At 43.9% G+C, this 7834-nt stretch overlaps 1 non-coding gene across 1 annotated transcript; it reads left to right on the forward strand.

Moving 5' to 3' along the window:
• Positions 1-953: 953 nt before the first annotated feature.
• Positions 954-1026, forward strand: TRNAF-GAA (transfer RNA phenylalanine (anticodon GAA)). The gene has a single exon. It is a non-coding gene; the product is annotated as a tRNA-Phe (tRNA).
• Positions 1027-7834: the final 6808 nt, after the last annotated feature.

The raw sequence follows: 7834 nt of genomic DNA on the forward strand, positions 1-7834 counted from the left end.
AAGGAAGAATACGCAGAATTAAAGAATGATCTTTAATTGCAGGTTGAAAGCAAACTAAAACAAGGTGGTTGAAAGTGATTTGCAATATCAGATATAACTTGGAGGACATATTTATTTACTACCTTATGGAACTCTTTAAATGCTATACACTGACATTCAGACTGTTTGTATTTTTTTAAATCAGTAATTCTCAAAATGCTGGTTTGATAAACTGATTCAAGTAAAAGCTTTTTTGACTGTCAGAATGAAATCATATCTAATGGTGTAACTAATGCCACAATATACTTCATAACATACCTAAAACATGTAATGCTAAAGCAAGAAAACTAAAACAAAACAACAAAAAACTAGTGGTAATTTTGTCTGATGGACTTGTTTTTGTTATCCTAGTACGGTAGTTCTCTAAGAGCTAATTTATTGGCCTTTTTCATTCTGGAGACAGCAGGTAAATATGTGTGTAAGAGGTAAAGTCAGTGATAACGTATTCTACACAGCAATTACTAAAATAATCCTACTGGAAGCATTTCTATTATCTAGTTCTCTACAGAGGGACAGAGACCCATATACAATTAACTTTTTCTCCTGAGTTTTCTCCTAGCTCTCCAGCTGTTAAGGAACTACAAGTCCCACAATGCATTGCAGGAGTCTGACAGCCACAGTCATGATTCATAAAGGCAAATGCGTTGTGGGACTTGTAGTTCCTTAACAGCTGGAGAGCCAAGTTTGCAGATCACTGTCCTAGGTGATATTTTCACACCCTGTCATAAAATTATTTTTAAACCATCTGCAAGCAAGAAAATATTCAAAATAATTTTAATAGTACTTGTTCATTTACTTTTTGGTACTTTTTTTTAGTTGAAAAGTGCTGGAAAGTTATATTAAATAGAAGATAAAAAATTATCTCCTAGGAGAAAACTCAGGTAAAAAGGTGATTTGCATATGGCCCAGTAGTAGCCAAAATAGCTCAGTTGGGAAAGCGTTAGATTGAAGATCTAAAGGTCACTGGTTCGATCCCGGGTTTTGGCATGATGTCTTGAAAGTCACCCCTTGCATATGGCCCAGAGTCTGAAAAGTAGAAATCTAGGCCTCTTGCACACTGCACGCGATTCCGATTCAGATTCCGCTTTTTAATCAGTTTTTACATCCGATTCAGATTACGATTTGCAGTGTGCAAGGAGCAAACTGCAAATCAGAATCTGAATCGGATGTAAAAACTGATTAAAAAGCGGAATCTGAATCGGAATCGCGTGCAGTGTGCAAGAGGCCTAAAAGATGACATATCAGCCTTTGTTTAGACAAATTCTATACATATACTACATATACTGTTCTGTTCAGATGCACCGCTAGCCTGTAGGCCAGCAATGAGTTCTGTTGTTATAAAGAGGGGGAGGATGGCTGACGTTGTGATACACAATGGAAAGATATGGAGCGAGTGGGGTGATTAGAACAATACTGTCGGCCTGCACTCAATACAATCTGCCTCAGGATAGGGGTCGTTGCACTGGTAGATTATTGGCAGAGGGGGCCCTGACCGGCTGTCTCTGCCGAGAATTATCTAGTATAAGTGCAAGGCTTAAGGTGTGTAGGGGTTGATTTTTAACACTTATCTCATAAATTATCTCTAGTCTCCACCTTATATGTAAAATAACATTTCAGCACTTTTAAAGCAAAATCACTGAAAATAAGTTGTAGATTAATTTATCTTAGGTATAATGTTTCTCACCTTTTCTGTTACCCTTTTCCTTATTAGATGCTTAAAAGGACTCTGCCTAGGTGCAGTACGGCCGTGCTCTTGCTTGTAGAGGAGCACATCACCAATCAGATTACCAACAAGCCCTTATCAGTAATAATTTGGGGGTCCATGAGCGGCAACGGGGGACCCGAGGACACTGTGGGAAGGATCTATAGGATTCAGAGGCTTCCCTCTTGTTTGGCTTTGGCTCGTGTCCACTTTAATAACTCCATTATTCCTTCATTACCAGACACTGCATCAGGCAGACAGTGTCCAAAGATCTCACCAAGTCTGTTTGTTACCAGCTCCTTCAGCAGGTTGTATTTCCTAAAGCTAGGTCAATATGTTACAATGCCCATCAAACTGATTAGGAATGTCCTTTCCAGAGGGCCACAGGTGGCATCAGTACTTAGCTAATGCCTGAACTGCTGTGTACTGCACGGAACAGTAGAAAGCTAGCAGTATGATCAACGTTGCACAAATTTTCTGCTGGAATCTTGTACAATAGCTACTGATGCAAGGAGGTAGACCAGGTAAGTGACCGCTATCAGGTAGCTATGGATTATTAACCTGATCTACCATGAATCAAATAGTATATGCCTAACATAGCACAGACTAGAAAGACAGTTGAAAAGCGGTTGTCATCCTCAGACATGATATCTTGCTCTTTTTTTGCCACCGGGTAACACTATCATGTGTCAAATGATGACAGGTGTCGTGTTAGGCTCCCTGCACACTGCAAATCCAATTTGCGATTACGATTTGCCCTGAATGCTATCAACAGAAAAACGCAGAAAAAATGCAGCATGCAGTAACGATTAAAAATCGCAATCGCATGCAGTGTGCAGGGGGCCTTACAAAGGGTGCCATTTAGCTACATGTAATTGCAGGTACTTGTGGCCATGAGCTGAGAGGCTCTGACAAGCGCACATTTCTGTGGAAAAGATGCCTTAGTCAACTTAGAAAAATGTTATAACAGACATTAAAGGATATCTGCGGCGAGTAGTAAAATCTATATTTACTTGTCTGAGGCTTCTTCCAGCCCCTAAAGGTCGAGTGTGTCCCTCACCACAACTCCGGTCTTCTACCGGGTGTCACTAGGCACCTCTGAAGTCTTCTGTGCATGTGTGGGTGTGCGTGAACCTGTGCCACACGCAGATGTGCCCACGTCATTGGAGGAAGCGTACTGCGTCTGCTCACTAGTACTGTGCAGGCGCAATCTGATCCCTGCACAAATGCAGAAGACGCCAACCCATTGGGGGTCGGCGATACTTCAGGGGCGGCTATTTGGGACCCGAGAGAAGACTGGAGCTGCGGCGAGGGACACACGTGACCTCTAGGGGGTGGAAGAAGTACCCAGGTGACTAAAGATAGATTTTATTACTTGCCTCAGATATCCTTTAAAATAGCAAAGAAGTTTAATAAAGAGGAAAGTTGGAAATAAAAATTATTAAATGTATTCAGCCTGCTAAAACCATCTAAATAAAACATAGTCTCACTTTTCAGTTCATTCATAATGTTCGGAAATCAGTATATTATCCCTCTTTATAGTGAGTGGTTTTCGGATTATGATAACATCTGAAGCAGTTAATGTACAATGCAGGCAAAGATCAGCGTGGGCTGTTTTATTTGTACAGTTAAAGTAGATATTGCATTTTGTATTTGAACCAGGGAACAATAATTAATGTTTCCAAAAACATAAAATCATCTCTGGGAAACGTATTCAACTGTACAGAGATGGATTTTGCTGAGCACAAGCAATTACATCGAGGCCGGGTATGATAGATTCACTTGTGGACCTAAATACACAGCTAGAGGTCACCAAAGGCAGCCTTTAAGTCAAAACATGTAATGAGTAATAGTCCCCTGGATATTCAACAGCTTGCTCCCATATATACAGTTGGCATATACAGCAAAATGATGGCTCATATTCAGTGTACATGAAACCTATCAGCTCTTATTTGCCGGAATCGCCGTGCCGGAGCCGCACCGCCTGCAGAACGGACGGAACGGACGCACGGCATAGCAATTAAAGCCTATGCGTCCGTTCACATGGGTCCGTTCTGCAGAACCGGAGCCGGACCGGATCCGGGCCGGATCCGGACTCCGGCCTCCGTTCCAACATGCGCTATTTTTTCATCCGGCCCCTCCGGCAGCCGTATCCGGGGCGGAGCCGGACTGCACCATCCGGCCAATACAAACCAATGGGAACCGGAGGCCGCACAACACACTGGCTGAGAAATCCGGATGTTCTACCCCACTTCCTATGCGGATTGTTGCGGCGATATTGGCTGGGGACACGTGGGCAAGCATTTTGGAGTGGAGCAGCACAGCTGGATCCGGATCCGGAGATGTTGGCAGCATGTCGCAGGTGGAGGTGAGTGCTAAACAGCAGAGGGCCTGATTCCACAGGTCCCCCTTCTGCTGACCTCCCAGACCCCAACATTTTTTTTTTTTTTACGTGACTTTGCCAAACGGATCCGGATCGTATCCTGATTACCACCTGATGCAACCTGACCGGATCCGGATCGGATCCGGATCAGAACCGTACGGTTCCGATCCGGATCCGGTCCGGATCCGGTCAGGTCATCCGGTCCGTTTGGCAAACAACCGCTAATGTGAACCGGGCCTAAAATAAACACCTCTTCAGGTTTCTACATTGCATATTTTTCCTATTCTAAAGTGACCCTTTAGTGAAAGCGATATTATTATTATTATTTATTGTATTTATAACGCGCCAACATATTACGCAGCGCTGGACAATAAATATATACGATACAAGGATGCCAGGAATAACAAGATTATACTATATATTACAAAGTTGTACAAGGCAAACAGGATACATTATCATGTGATTTTGGGCTGGTTAGGTAGGCCCAGTGTTACAAGTATGAGGCGGTCATGGCAAAGGAGCACACGATCATGTAGACTACATTAGGGAAGGTGGGACCCTGCCAAAGGCTTACAATCTATAGGTGATATAAAGGCTTCCATATGATTTCTGGCTGTCCTTATCCCATGCCTCTACTACTTATAGCCACTGATTGAGTGTGCAGACCAGGTGCTTTGACTAAAGTTTGATGGCACTAGCCACATGCTTGGTTCAGGAGACTAAGGCTCTGTCTCCATTTGAGCAGAGAACGGACATTTTTTGTCAGTTTTTTGTCTGTTCTCCACTCATTGAGGATCAGGTCACAAGTAATTTTTTGAAGGGAAATGACATAGGTGTCTCCCAAAAGATAATAAGATTATGTATAAGAGTCATTATTGTGGAAAAAAATAAACATTTCTCAGCTTTTATTTACATTTGAGCAAAAAGAGTCCAGTCCAAAATTATTCATACCCTTCACAAACTGTCACAGTCTGTGGTAAAATCCAAAGTTTTATACCATTCCAAATAGTCCAAGCTGTTCTAAAGCATCCTAATTACCCTGATTAATTGGGAACAGCTGTTTTAATCAACTCAACAGGTGAAAAACAGCAGCTCTCTGCAGTTGGTTTGTGGACAGTCATGGGTGGGGTGGGGTGATTAGAACAATACTGTCGGCCTGCACTCAATACAATCTGCCTCAGGATAGGGGTCGTTGCACTGGTAGATTATTGGCAGAGGGGGCCCTGACCGGCTGTCTCTGCCGAGAATTATCTAGTATAAGTACAAGGCTTTAAGGTATGTAGGGGTTGATTTATAACACTTATCTCATAAATTATCTCTCCACCTTATATGTAAAATAACATTTCAGCGCTTTTAAAGCAAAATCACTGAAAATAAGATGTTGTAGATTAATTTATCTTAGGTATAATGTTTATCACCTTTTCTGTTACCCTTTTCCTTATTAGATGCTTAAAAGGACTCTGCCTAGGTGCAGTACGGCCGTGCTCTTGCTTGTAGAGGAGCACATTCCCAATCAGATTACCAACAAGCCCTTATCAGTAATCTTTTGGGGGTCCATGAGCGACAACGGGGGACCCGAGGACTCTGTGGGAAGGATCTATAGGATTCAGAGGCTTCCCTCTTGTTTGGCTTTGGCTCGGGTCCACTTTAATAACTCCATTATTCCTTCATTACCAGACACTGCATCAGGCAGACAGTGTCCAAAGATCTCACTAAGTCTGTTTGTTACCAGCTCCTTCAGCAGGTTGTATTTCCTAAAGCTAGGTCAATATGTTACAATGCCCATCAAACTGGACAAAGAAGAAGACTTCTGGTCTCCTGTGTTATGGTCAAATGAAATAAAAATTGAATTATTTGGTCAGGATAATGTTTCCTTCATTTGGCATAAAAAAGGAGAAGCCTTCAACCTAGATCGGAAAAAAGATCACCATGCTATGAGAACATATTTGAATAGCTCTAGTTAAAGCGGAATATAACCCAGCATTTCATCTTTGCTCTAAAACATTATTTACAGCATATTATATGCAACCATCATTTTTTTTTTACTCGAGCATAATTCAAAGGGTTACACACAGAGCTTGAAAGTTCAGTGCAGTGAAATGTGGACGCATCCGAAGTTGTAGATTACGTTATCTTGTGTTTACTTAAATGTATCGAGTGAGGAATGTGACACATTCTCTGACTGTGCAGAAGCAGCTCCACACAGACAGAGAGTCAAAGCATTTCTGCCTTCAATACATAATGAATAAAACCAGTTATTAAAGGATACCCGAAGTGACATGTGACATGATGAGATAGACATGTGTATGTACAGTGCCTAGCACACAAATAACTAGGCTGTGTTCCTTTTTTTTATTTCTCTGTCTGAAAGAGTTAAATATCAGGTATGTAAGTGGCTGACTCAGTCCTGACTCAGACAGGAAGTGACTACAGTGTGACCCTCACTGCTAGGAAAGTGTTTTATAGTTGATATTTCTCATCAGTAAAGGCTCATACACATGGGGTACAGCCGTCGCCGCAACCACGTGGCACGCGAGTGTTGCGGCGACAGTTCGCCCGTGTGTATGACGCACTCGCCCCGAACCGTCGCCCGTCGGAGCTGTCGCCAGGCAATTGACATGTTCAATCGCCGGCTACAGCTGTCGCCGCAACCTCGCCTCACCATGTGTATGTGGGCTAGCGACAGCAACCCACACACAGCACACGGAGCTTCCGGCGGGGGGGAGGAACCTCGGTGACAGCTTCCGCCGCATCGCTAATCCCTCTGCTGCCGTGTGGATGCAGAGGGACTTGGCGACGAGTTGTCGCCGAGCTGTCGCGCACACGCTCCCGTGTGCTAGCGACAGCTACAATTGTCCCCCCATGTGTACTTAGCTTAAGGGTCACACTGTAGTCACTTCCTGTCAGGACTGAGTCAGCCACTTACATAACTCTTTCAGGCAGAGTAAGAAAAAAAGGAACACAACTTAGTTATTTGTGTGCTAGGCACTGTACATACACATGTCTATCTCATCATGTCACATATGACTTCGGGTATCCTTTAACCTCCTGCCGGCCGCGTAACGCCAATGGGCGTGGCCGCGGCGGCAGCCCCAGGACTGCCTAACGCCGATTGGTGTAAAGTCCTGGGGCTCTGTTTTGCAGAAGATCGCGTGCAGGCTGCGTGCGCATCTCCTGCTCGGTGGGCTGTCGCCGCTCGGGAGACTGTTAGACGGCGTGATCGCCGTCTAATTACTGGTACAGCACTGTGATCAGCAGCAGCGCTGTACGGGGGACAGCCGTGTGACACGGCTGTCCTCTCCATATGCTGGGCAGTGATCGGCTGTCATAAGCCTATGACAGCTGATCACGCTGATTGGCTGGGGGGGGGGAGGGGGAGGGAGGGAGCAGGGCTACAAGAAAAAAAAATAGTAATTTTTATTTAAAAACAGTAAACATAAATATTGATTTAAAAAAAAATAAACACGGGGGGGGGGGGGGAGGGTTTGATCAGACCCCACCAACAGACAGCTCTGTTGGTGGAGAGAAAAGATGGGGGGGAATCATTTGTGTGCTGTGTCGTGTGGCCCTGCAGCTTGGCCTTAAAGCTGCAGTGGCCAATTTAATAAAAAAGTGCCTGGTCTTTAGGGGGGTTTAACACTGCGGTCCTCAAGTGGTTAATAAAATGCAAAGTCAGCTCACAAAGCAAAAAACTGTACTTTTGGGAACCT

Source organism: Hyperolius riggenbachi, chromosome 1 (assembly GCF_040937935.1).
Source record: "Hyperolius riggenbachi isolate aHypRig1 chromosome 1, aHypRig1.pri, whole genome shotgun sequence".
NCBI classification, from domain to species: Eukaryota; Metazoa; Chordata; class Amphibia; order Anura; family Hyperoliidae; genus Hyperolius; species Hyperolius riggenbachi.